Here is a 12527-nt window from a genome sequence, read left to right as displayed (position 1 = left end):
TGGTGTGGGCATAACCTTTGATAAATGAAGGTACCTTTCAAGTTATTTCCTACTGTTGGGCAAGGTCTCAGAGATAGATCTGGTTCTTCAGCAACTCATGTGAGTCTTATAAAGATCCTGAAGTATGGTTGCTAAACATTCAGATTTAACTTGGCTAAATACTGTAAAACATTTTGGGTTGTCTGGTGAGTTTTTTCCTGGTAATCTATGTGACAAATACCAAAGTGGAAGGATCACGCAATTATGTCAAGGGAGTTCAATGGGACAAATTGGTTAGATGCATTTTGTCCAGCATTACAATTCTGGGATACATTCCCTATGAAAATGGTTTGTGTGGACAGAGTTCCACTTCCATGCCGCCATTCCGACTGCAACCACAAAATGGCACCTCCCAGCCAATGGCACCAAGATGCCTCCCAGCCAAAAGACAACTGCACCAATGTTTTTTTTTTTTTTCCAACTACATTCCAACAAAGTATCTACAAAAGGAAACTAGAAGGTATAAAACAATACTTAGTTCCTTATTTACAGAACTTGAAATGACTGGAACAATTTGTTGCCTCTATGCTTATGTGAATTCATATTTAAATATGGTTTGCTTCCCATCCCTCTGGATAAAAGGATTTTTCCAAAATGTATCATGAACCATGCATCGGAGCAGCTGCCATTCATCACCAATCCTGTAGCAGCTCCAGTAATTGCCAGTGCATTTCCAGACCCACTTCAAAGCACATGTGTTGACTAGAGCCCCACGCTCTGTGGATCTAGGCTCTCTGAAGAACTTCCTATATAAACCTCCTTTCAAGGCCCCCTTTGGAGGCTTTGTCCATTGGAGTGCTCCCTAGATCGAGAAGGTTGTGGGGCACTGGAGATCACGCTTTCTCATTACAGGGCCCTGCCTATGGAATAACCTACCCAGAGATAGGCAGGTGGCCCGTATGTGGCTGTTCTTAAATGATTTTTTAAAAGTATTTTTATTGAAAATGTTTGACATTCCACTGCTCTTGGAAGCATGTTTATTTTGAAAGCATGTTTTATTTTAAAATCTATTGAATGCAACAAAGGGTCTGGAAGCAGGCCTAGAAAAAGATAAAATAAAGCATACATTAGTGGCTTCAAAGGGAGGGCCGGGGGGGGGGGGGGATGACAATAGATGATGAAGACAAGAGTTGAACAAAGGAGGAAGTAAGGAATGAATAGGATTGGAGCAAAATCCTATAGCTGGCCACAAGAAAATGGTCAGGCAAGAAAGATTTAACCATCCGTGAACTATGAACCAAGGGATCAAGGGGGACTAGATAGACCATGACAGGGCTGATTTAGACGTTTGCCAATTGTGGCTCCTGCTATCAGTGCAGCTTCAATACTTAACTACGTAAAGCAGGGGCTGCCAATAGATAGGGTTGGTTGTTGTATATTACTTTCAAATTATCTTTCTTTTAAACCTAACTCCAAAACTTTCAGGGAACTTGGTTGCCCTGGCCCTTCTAAGACCATTTCTCTCAACTGTATTTTGAACATTGTATCCCTGAAACAATCCTTAAAAACATCTTGCATCTAAAAATCGAAAGGCTTTAGACTATCTCCTTCGATAGAGCTTGGAGTTGGTGGGAGGTAAACAAGAAAGCTCTATTTTTCCTACAGTTGTCAGTCCCTAATTGTTATGGCCTTTAGCTTTTAGTCTCAGTTGGTCAGCGAGAGAGGAGGGCAGTGATTGGCTGGGTTCATACCTGGGGAGGGAGGGGGGAGAGCGAGCAGACTTAGCACCATGGTAAAATACCACAACTGGGGGTTAGAGAACACAGACAAGCAACAGTAAACCATCATGTTCCCTAAAAGCAGCAATTCTCAAAGGATAGTTCTGTGACACTTCCTGTATCACATTTGCTTGCATCTAGTTAAAGCGATGGGTATAGGATACGCACTAGTGCGCATGGCAGCATCTTCCAAGACACCACAGACACGTTTCCCAAGCTAGATGCGAGTTAGATACTAAGGTTGCTTACACCCAGGTATCCAACAATTTGCCTATTATGGTGTTGCAGTTTACAAATGTGTTTAATTATCCTGTGGCATGGCTGCAGTAATTCTTTTAATGCCAGATCGCAAAGTTCCTCTCAGATACTAAGCACACTCCATAATCAAAGGTGAGAAGAAATTATGGTACATCTTTGGCTAGTGTGCCACCTTGTGGTGTTTCCTTGAGACATCTCTAGATTGGCACTCCACAAAAGGTGAATCCATCTTAAAAATTTAAAATATGTAACAAAATAAGATACAGAAGTTTATGTGCTGGATTTTTCACTTTTTAGAAAGTACACACTGTTGTTTAACTTTCTAGAGCAGATGTTGCCTTACCATGTTTCCAGTGCCATACTTTAAAAAGCGTTATGTGTTTTTGAAATGTATGAAATGCGGCAAGAGTATTCGGTCAAAGTTTTCTTCTCCAGATCACCTCTGTATAATGTGCTACAAAGATCTCTTTCCCCAGAGAGGGTTTGAGCGGCTTTGGAGCATGAGCTTACACCCCACAATGGTGAGCCGAGGTGCCAGTTTTTACAGAGAAATTTACCTACACAACTACTGGGGCAGTGAAAGAGCCATGGGTCCACCTGCCCATTTCCTCGCAGTCCTGCTGACATCTGTCCCCCTCCTTAACACGCCCTGACAGGGAGAGGTGCTGGGGTACCTCATCAAGTTTTCAGATACACTGAGTCACACTGGTCTTTATTTTCAGCCTACATAGCCAGTGTTTTCATTCTTGCACATTTTCTAACACACTGCTCATACTCCTGCCACAGGCCTTGTAAAAATAAATGCTCAGAGTATCTTTCATGTATTTCTATGAGTTCCAAGTGCAGATCTGAACACATTCAGTGGGTGGACACAGACATTCTGGTGCATGAATTATGTGACTGCCTTTTTCAAGGATGGTTGACATGCCAAGCGAGAGATGCAGTAAGCCAGGAACTTCCAAAAAACTGACTTCTTTCAGAGTACAGGGGACCCAAAGGAACCCACTTCCTGATTAGAACTACCCTCCGCAGACCACCCTCTGCAGGCCTTTCGGTGGTAGATTCACACTGCGGTAGTTGCTAGATAGCAATACAAAGACACTGCGGCTGAGCTCAGGAACACCAGGATCTTCCATACAAAGCAGGTGCAGATGGTGAGAGACTGAGGGATGGCAGAGGATCAGCGTTTTTCAGCTCTGCGCTCCATACAGTGTACAGAGTATTTTGGATTTCCTGCATGATGCCACCAACCTCTGGCCACTGCTCAATGAGCATGCTGGCCCTGGAGCTTGCAGATACGTAGTGCTGACCTGCTGCACTGGGCAATGGAAGAAATGCTGCTAGTGACTGAACACTTCCATATTTACATTAATATCGGCACTGATCCTCCCCTCTTAGAGCCCGGGACAGCTTATTTTACTGGCAGCAACAAACCTCCTTTGACTACACTGTCCTCATGCTCCATGATATTTACAGTGTGCTTATTTTTTCCATACCACTAGTTTTTCAAGTTTACATTGTAACAGCATAGAGAAAAATCAAGCAATCCATTGAACAATCACATGTGAATGGCTTGTGCAACATGTATTAACAGCCAACATGAAACCAATTGAATGCAGCCCCACAGTGCTATTTGTCTACAGAAAATCAGTATATTCATTGTGAAATGTGACCAAATTAAAAATCTATTCTGTTTGGCAAACAGTTGTATTCTTAGGCATCAATATGGAAGCAAGCGTTGAATCAACTCTTCAATCCCTTGTTCATTAGCTTTAATTTTCCTAATAGAGCCCAAGATTTCGAGCTTCCCTGTATGTTCAACTTGATCTTTTTAAAAAGAAATGTCTTTTTTCTCTCATTTCAATGTCAATGGAAAGATTCATATTACTTCAAGTTTAAAGTGGGTTAGATTTCATGGGGATATCAGTACAATCCACATTTTCAATTAGTGTGCAACTGGAGAGTAATACTGATGAAGGAATACAAATAATTTGCGAACTCACTCAGAAAAAAACACAATAGAAACCAGCTACTAATCCTCAGAAGGTAGAGAAAAGGCGGCTAGAAAAATGGCCCTGGAATGAAATGGCAAAGACGCATATGGACATGAAAACTGAGCTCCATGGTTTTGGGACAAAGACCAAAGCATGTTTTTATTAAGGTAGCAACTCTTTTTTTAGCAGTTCATTATCATTTGAACTACTTTCAAAACCAAATACCTTTGAAATATAGCTCTTTAAGTAAAAAAAATCTGGCAGAGCTGTTCATCAGTTACTTTTAAATATCATGGGGCCCCCAGAATTCTTACAAACTTGAACATTCTTTTCTTGTACCAAATTTCTAAAATCAGTGATCATTTTAGGCACAAGTTGCGACCTGTGAGAAATCTGCAAGCATCAAGATAAAACTTATTTGACTGCTTCCCTGCCCAGTCCTTTCTATTAATACACATACATTCCAGGGCAAGCGGCCAACTTTCAGTCTCTCTTTCCTTACATTAGAATGAAGCCACTGAAATTTTACTTGGTACTTTAGAAAGATGCTGGGCAAGTTTGCACAATCTCTGCAGCCCGCGTAGGCTTATTTAAGCCATGGTTTGCTGCAGCACATGATGGTGGCTATTTTGAATATTCAGCAGCTGCCATGTTTCATTGCTGTAACTTGGGTGATGGGTTGCTTGACAACTCAACAACCATTAAAAAAATCCACAGCCAATGGAGCTTGGTGGCCTCTGGTGTCAATAGCGCAGTGAATCCAGCCTAAAGAGCTAGACCCTAGTCCCAAACTAGGCTCAAAAGTATATAGTTCCTTAAAAGTTGTCCAGTTGGAATTCATACACACACCCATGGACATGGTAACAGCCTGCCTACAACAGGCCATGGGTTATCCAAGGGTTAAGTAGATTGTCAGAATAATGGGCTTACTTCTATGCTGGGTTTTGGAGGCCTTGTGCCTAGCTCAGTGAAGGAACACCTGTCTGCCTCCAGATCTCTGATGTGCCCTGTGAAGGCTGTGAGACACCCTGGCCAGAAACCCTGAAGCCAGTGCAGAGCTGGATAAAGTAAGAATCAGCGTAAGACATTGTCTTAGATTTCGAAGTGCCCGACAGCATCTTTCTTTTCCTTCTCAAGTAAAAAGAAACAATTTCTGAGTGCTTCAGATAAGGCATGTCATAAATCTAAATAAGGCATGCCCACTCTTACATAGATCAACCACGGTTACCTTGGGCTGGTCTTGAAAGGAAAAAAGAAGTGTGATTAGTCTTTTAAGCTAAGATCTTGGAGAAAAAAGTGTTTATGCAATACTTTTAAAGCACCTTGTCAGAAAAAGATCTTTCTCTCAGTCCAAATGTTTTAATTTATGCTGTTGTCAAGCAGCATAACCTCTATGTGGGCTTTTAAAGAAAGGCTATAAAAATGACTCACGGCATCCTAAGGAGCTACTACTAAACACTCCTGAATTACAGAAAGGGTACAGTAAGCAGGGGGGTTGTATCCACAATGCTTAAGAGGAAAGTACATTGTGTGATCAATGTGCGCATATTCTGCTGCTGTGATTGCAGCACTGAGACTTTGATTCTGACCCTGAAAAATCCACTTAAACTGTAAAGTCGGTCTCCTAGTGATCTGAATACCTATGGATACCTGCTCTGACAAAATGCAGAACTCCATTCAGCAACAGGTGATAAGTGAATGGGGATTCCTCCAGAATGTCAGCTGCATAGCTGCTCTGTTCATGCTCCATTGCTAGTAAAAGAGGACTACATGAATGCAAACATGCTTTTAGCATATATTTTTACAATACTTGCATTACTCAATGAGTACCAAGAGAATTTGGAAAAGGGCAGTGAATTTAGCTCATACAGGCTATATCGTTTAAAGCCGTTTTAATGTGGCACTGAGTAAGTCAATATGAATGCTTTCTTTTGATTTATAGCCTGCTTTTTTCCTTTCAAGGAACAAAAGGCAGCTTACATAATTTTCCTCTTGCTCTCAATCATATCCTTACAGCAACCACCTTGTGAGGTAGGTTGGGCTGAGGGTCTATGGCTGGCACAAAGACCCCCAGTGGATTCCAGGGCTGAGTGGGCCTAGAATGAGATCTCCCAACTCCCAGTCCCATGCTCGTAACCACCACAGCACAATGGCTCTCACAGAGGGCACAATACCCAGAGAGAGGAACCAACAGTGAGCTTTGCCCTACATAAATGATTTAAAAAATTACAATCCTTACACTCATTGGAAAAGACAAAATACATGCTGAATGAACTAATGCTGATATCTAGCAGGAATGGTGAGATCCAGAATGCCGTCACCTTTTTTTTCTTCGTACCTATTTGGACAGGTTTTTTTAGCACAAAGGCATAGCTTCACTATTAATTTAAATCAGAAGTTTCCTTACCTAAAGAATTCTGGGAAATTGGCAATTCTGTGGCAAGGGTAGCATTTCTTAACAGAATTCTCAGCACCTTCATCAGTCATAATTCCCAGGGGAAGCCTTAACAAGTTAAATCTGTACCAAGAATCTTACATTTGTACAGATCTCCCCAACCTATTTGTCTTAACATTACATTGGTCTTTGGGTCATCACGCTAATACAGGCACAACATTTGATCTGAATCAGGATCTACTAGCTGCCGGAGACTGTCTTGCAATTTCTTAAGAGAATCTGCTCTCCACTTTTAAGTTTTTGGTTCATCCAACTGCACATAAGCATGACTTTAGATTCTCTGTGAAAAGATGGTTATCCAAAGCTTAACGGGTCATTGAAGCATTGACAACACATCTACAACTCAGTTAATGCAATATTAATACAATAACATCAATGGATCAATTTGCAAACACTCACAAACCTCAAAAATTATATGACTGTAAGACTTCTTAAAGTGTGATCTCACTTATGAAAAACATGTAGGTTTTAGGAAAGCACTTGGAGATGCTTAGTTTTTGCTGGATAGGTCCAACTCTACTGTGCAGCCTAGAACGCACAATTCACAAGGCATTCAAACCAAACAACAGAATTAACATGCAAAATTAGCCTCTATGCCAGTGGTGAACATTTTCTGGCTCTATAGATGCTTTGGCTTACAATTGCCACCAGCCCTTGCCAGCATAGCCAGTAATGAGGGATGGCATTTATGATCTCAGTTCATACAAATGCCCTCACCTGTATCTCCTGTGGTAGAAAGAAAATCTTAATCCTGTTCTGCTCTGAAAATGAATCACTTCCTTTCTAGGTTCTGTCAATAATCTGTTCAGTGTAACAATGTGTTAACACTAGGTCAAGGTTCTCTAACTTTTCTATTTCGTTACAGCATAAGGTGCACATCTACTCAGAAATAAGTCCACTTGATTTCAAGTATCATTATTCTCAAGTAAGTGCATATACGATTGCAACCCCAACTTATTAACAATAGGCTGCAGTCAGACTAAGATTAACTCATTTTAACTTAGTTTGTATTAAAATAAATAGGTCTTATCTAAGTCATGGCTAGCTTGTTCTATTGATTTCAGTTCAACTAATTTAGTCTCAATGCAAACCACTATTATTATTATTTGCATTCTGGGATGATTACGCCTTTACTTGCTGAAATAAGCCTTTTAAAAGCATTTGAGTTATAATTTCTTTTGTAACATTTGACTGAACTTCCATTTTTTCTTCCCAACTAGGGTAAATACTTCATAATTGCTGGGTGATATTAATCTAATAGAGGGACAGTTTTGGATTCATATCACCATTGCCAAAAGTTATTCTGAGCAACATTATTTAAAAGAAAATGGAAATATTATGACTAGATACTTATGTACAAAGATATTTGATGTCATCTGCTTTCATACAACAGAGCAAACCACCTTGTTGCTGCCTCTAACTTTACATGGGAATTTTCTTTAACTTTCATTACTGTATAATATTTCAAATCCTGGTTTGTCATTGGTTGCATAATGGCTGCATTAGGGGGAATTGGCAACTTCCCCCTAATTAGCTGCTTTATCTCACTTATGAGGAGTTGCCCACAAACATTCACTTTGGGTGCACCTTCTCTACTTGGTGCCCTTATTAAAATGAATTTTCAGATGAGATTCAAATACATGTAAGGATCTCCACCAAAACAGTTTCAAAAGCATTGTGCAATCTGTTTGGACATCTTATTTATTTATTTATTTATTTATTTATTTATTTATTATTTATTAAAACATTTTTATGCCACCCCATTCGCCGAAGCCTCAGGGCGGCTTACAACAAAAAATTTAAAATAACATTTTAAAATATATACAATAAAATACAAATATACACTATAAAACAAGCCGCCCTGGCCAAATAAAATTCAATAATATTAACATTTAAAATACTGCTTAAATAAAAAGGTCTTCGCCTGGCGCCGAAAAACAAATAACGACGGCGCCAGGCGGACCTCTCTGGGGAGCGCATTCCATAACTTAGGCGCCACCGCTGAGAAAGCCCTCCTCCGAGTAACCACCCTCCTAACTTCTTCCATGGAGGGCTCCCGGAGAAGGGCCTCTCCCGCCGATCTCAGGGGGCGGCTGGGCATATAAGGATGTAAGCGCTCCTTCAGGTAACCAGGACCCAAGCCGTTTAGGGTTTTATAGGTCATAACCAACACCTTGAATTGGGCCCGGACTTCAATGGGAAGCCAGTGAAGCTGACGGAGAACTGGAGTCATGTGAACATAACGTCCAGTCCCCGTCAGCAGCCTGGCAGCTCTATTTTGGACCAATTGAAGTATCCGGACCGTCTTCAAGGGTAGCCCCACGTAGAGCGCGTTGCAGAAGTCCAAACGGGAAGTCACCAACGCATGTGTCACTGTCGCAAGGCAGTCATTCTCCAGATAGGGGCGCAGCTGATGAATTAGCCGAAGCTGGAGGAAAGCGCTCCTCGCCACTGCTGTTACCTGAGCTTCCAGTGAAAGCTCTGGGTCGAGGAGCACTCCCAAGCTGCGGACCTTGTCCCTAAGAGGGAGTGCAACCCCATTCAGGACAAGGTTCAATTCACCTTCTCCGAAGCCCGATCCACCAACCAACAGGACCTCCGTCTTGTCTGGATTGAGCTTCAGTTTATTGGCCCTCATCCAGCCCATTACCTCGGCCAGGCACCGGTTCAGCACAGCCACTGCCTCACCTGGATTGGTGGAAAACGAGAGGTAGAGCTGGGTATCATCAGCGTACTGATGGTTCCGCAGCCCACACCTCCTGATGACCTCTCCCAGCGGTTTCATGTATATGTTGAACAGCAAAGGGGACAAAATGGACCCCTGCGGTACTCCATGGCATAGCTGCCATGGCGCAGAGCCATAGTCCCCCAGCACCACCTTCTGGAACCGGCCATTGAGATAGGAGCGGAACCACTGCAAAGCAGTGCCTCCAACCCCCAATCCCGCAAGCCTATCCAGAAGGATACCATGGTCGATGGTATCGAAAGCTGCTGAGAGGTCCAGCAGAACCAACAGGGACGCACTCCCCCTGTCCTTCTCCCTGCACAGGTCATCATACAGGGCGACCAAGGCAGATTCAGTACCGTACCCGGGTCTGAAGCCGGACTGCAATGGGTCCAGATAATCAGTTTCATCCAAGAGTGCTTGGAGTTGTCCCGCCACCACTCGTTCTAACACCTTGCCCAGAAACGGGATGTTGGCCACTGGTCTATAATTAGAGGCCATCTCTGGATCCAGTGACGCCTTCTTCAGGACCGGTCGGACTACCGCCTCCTTCAAAGGGGCCGGCACCCGACCCTCCCTCAGAGAAGCGTTAACCACTTCCAAGATCCAGGTTCCAATCCCGTGCTTGGAATCATTTATTAACCAAGACGGGCAAGGGTCCAAAAGGCAAGTGGTTGGACGTACTCGCCCAAGCACCTTGTCCACATCATCGGGCCGCAATAACTGAAATTCATCCAATAAATCTGGACCAGACGGCAGCATTGGTGTCTCCTTTGAAACCTCTGAATCAATAGTGGTGTCCAGCTCGTGACGAATCTGAGCGATTTTCTCCCTGAAATGCCTGGCAAAGTCGTCACAGCGGGTCTTTGAGGGTGGAATCAGGTCTTCCTTTGGACCTGGACGGACCAGGCCTTGCACCACTCGAAAGAGCTCCGCCGGACGGCATTGTGAGGAGGCAATGGAAGCGGAAAAGAATCTCTTTTTTGCCGCCCTCACCGCCACAGCATAGGCCCGATAGTGGGCTCTTAAGTGTGTTCGGTCAGATTCATCTCGTGATTTCCTCCACCTACGCTCTAGTCGTCTCCCAACCTGCTTCATCACCCTCAATTCAGGAGTATACCAAGGGGAAGAGCGGGCTCTGCCCGGTGGGAGAGGACGCTTAGGAGCGATCGTGTCTACAGCCCTGGTCATCTCCCCATTCCACAGTTCGACCAGAGCCTCGACAGGAGCACCCGTCTTGTCAGCCGGAAACTCCCCCAGGGCCTTCAGGAATCCTTCTGGATCCATCCGGCTCCGGGGGCGGACCCACATAATCGGGTCCGCACCCTTACAGAGGGAGAAGTCGCTCTCGAGCATAAACCTCACCAGGAAGGTTTATAAGTGGGACAAGCTGCTGACTATCCTAAGTAGAGCCCAACTAACTCAAAGCTTCCCTTTGAGTGTGTCATTCTGCTTAAGGAAGCAGAAAATTATGTGAAGATAGCAAAGCCTTCCAACCCTATTGCGGGGGTGACTTGTTATTTAAGCTTCCCTAAAACAAAATTCCAGCACTGGAGCTTAAGACTGCAAAATGTTCGGCCACTTCGTTTGAACTGCATGTGTGACTCTTCTGGAGAGAAATCCTGAGGATGCCCCTCCAGCAGTCTTTCACTTAGGGCCAACAGTTAGCATCGGACATGTTCCATGCTGAGAGGGCTCATGTTGTAAACTAGGACGGGTGAGAACAGGGAGAATGATACGCACTGGGTGGGTCTGCGCGACATGACAAGCAACAGTGGGGGCTTTTTCCTTTGTTGCTCTCTCATGCCACCTGAACCGCACTGTGGTACTTGTGCAGAATGCATTTGGTTCTGAACCCACAAACAGAAACAATGATCTGTCTTACGGTTTCTCAGAACCGTGCTGGCTTGTATTGTCCAAACCTGGACAACTCAGTGCATTGTAGTACCAAGGCCAATACCAGAGAGCTGCTCGGCAAGAGTGGACAACCGCCTTGAAAGTGTGCCACTGACAACTGCCATTTTGTGCAGTCAGAGGTGTCTCCACTAACAATCTCCTCTGCAGCAGGAGTGGGCGATCAGCTGGCCAGTGTAGGGAAAGCAACTCCACTGTTTCTAGCACTCAGCAGGAAGCATGCAGTCCTGCTTTCACTGTAACTTACTCCCAACAAAACGTTCACCCAGTTACATGTGTATTTTGCTGACATGTGGGCAACAGTATCATGGACTCTTTGCCATAGACACCTGCCTAGCTCTATACTATTCCTTTTTTAATTACTGAATAAACTGCTAATTGCAGCATTCTTCTGTCCATTTCTGTTTGTAAGCCCATTCTGGTTTCATATGTCTCATATATTTTGGTCAAAACCTAGGTGCACCAACTGACTAGCATCCAAGGAAAACTAAAATCGCAACCTTCTACTCCCAGCTATTCAGTATTTTGTCAAATTGTTAGGCCAGTTAGCCAAAGCCAATTTGTATAAGCCCACAGGCGAGTTTCAAATGCCTGTTCAACCCTAAACTTTACCGAGACCCAAGTGTCTGGGAGGAAAGCAGTCGAGGCGGATCCGCCGCTGCTAGCGACGAGGCGATACGAGCAGGGCATGAGGGACAACCCCTCGCCTGCGCCCGTCCTCTCTCGGCAGCAGAGGCAGCTCGTGCTTCCAACGCGTGTCCAGACGCTTCAGCAGCGGCCGCTCGCACTCCCGCCCCCCCCCGAGGCCGGATCCCCCCGCCCGGCCCTGCCACGCCGGGCAAGGCAGCCACCTCACGCCCTCGCCCGCCCGCCCGCCCGGCGGAACCCCTCCGCGGCTGCCTCCTCGGCTCGCTCGCCCTCCAGCCAGCCGGGGAGCGGTGCTCGCCGCTCCCTGCTCTCCCACCCCGCGCCTTCTCCGGCACCACGCGGAGCGCCGGGGCCCGACGGGGCTCTCCCCCGAGCCCTTGCCTTTCCCACGGCGGGCCCAGAAGGCAGAGGCGGAGGGGCGACCGGGCGGCGCCTCAGCCTCGCGGCGGGCCAGGCGGGGCGCCCTCTCTGGAGAAGGCGAGGGGCCCGGCGCTTCAGGCCCTGCCGGCACGGAGCCTCTCCGTGTCCCGCCAGGCCCGCGCCGGGTCCCCGTCGCCTGCCCAGCGCGCCCTCCGCTGACGGCCCGGCTGAGCGTCGCCCGGCACCTGCCCCGAGAGCGGCGACCAGGAGCGAGGAAGGCGTGAGTCACGGCTTCTCTTTCCTGCCGCTTTCCTCCGGCAGCAACAGTGCCTGCCCGCCGATTGGGCGGCTCGGGCACGCGCGTGACGGGAAAGTCTGTTCGGTTGGCCGGTTGGAGCCACGTGCCTCCCAAATCT

The sequence above is a fragment of the Varanus komodoensis genome, unplaced genomic scaffold (genome assembly GCF_004798865.1).
Source record: "Varanus komodoensis strain SLA01 unplaced genomic scaffold, ASM479886v1 scaffold31, whole genome shotgun sequence".
Lineage (NCBI taxonomy): Eukaryota > Metazoa > Chordata > Lepidosauria > Squamata > Varanidae > Varanus > Varanus komodoensis.
The sequence above is the reverse complement of the archived record's forward strand: the minus strand, read 5'-3'. Positions refer to the sequence as shown.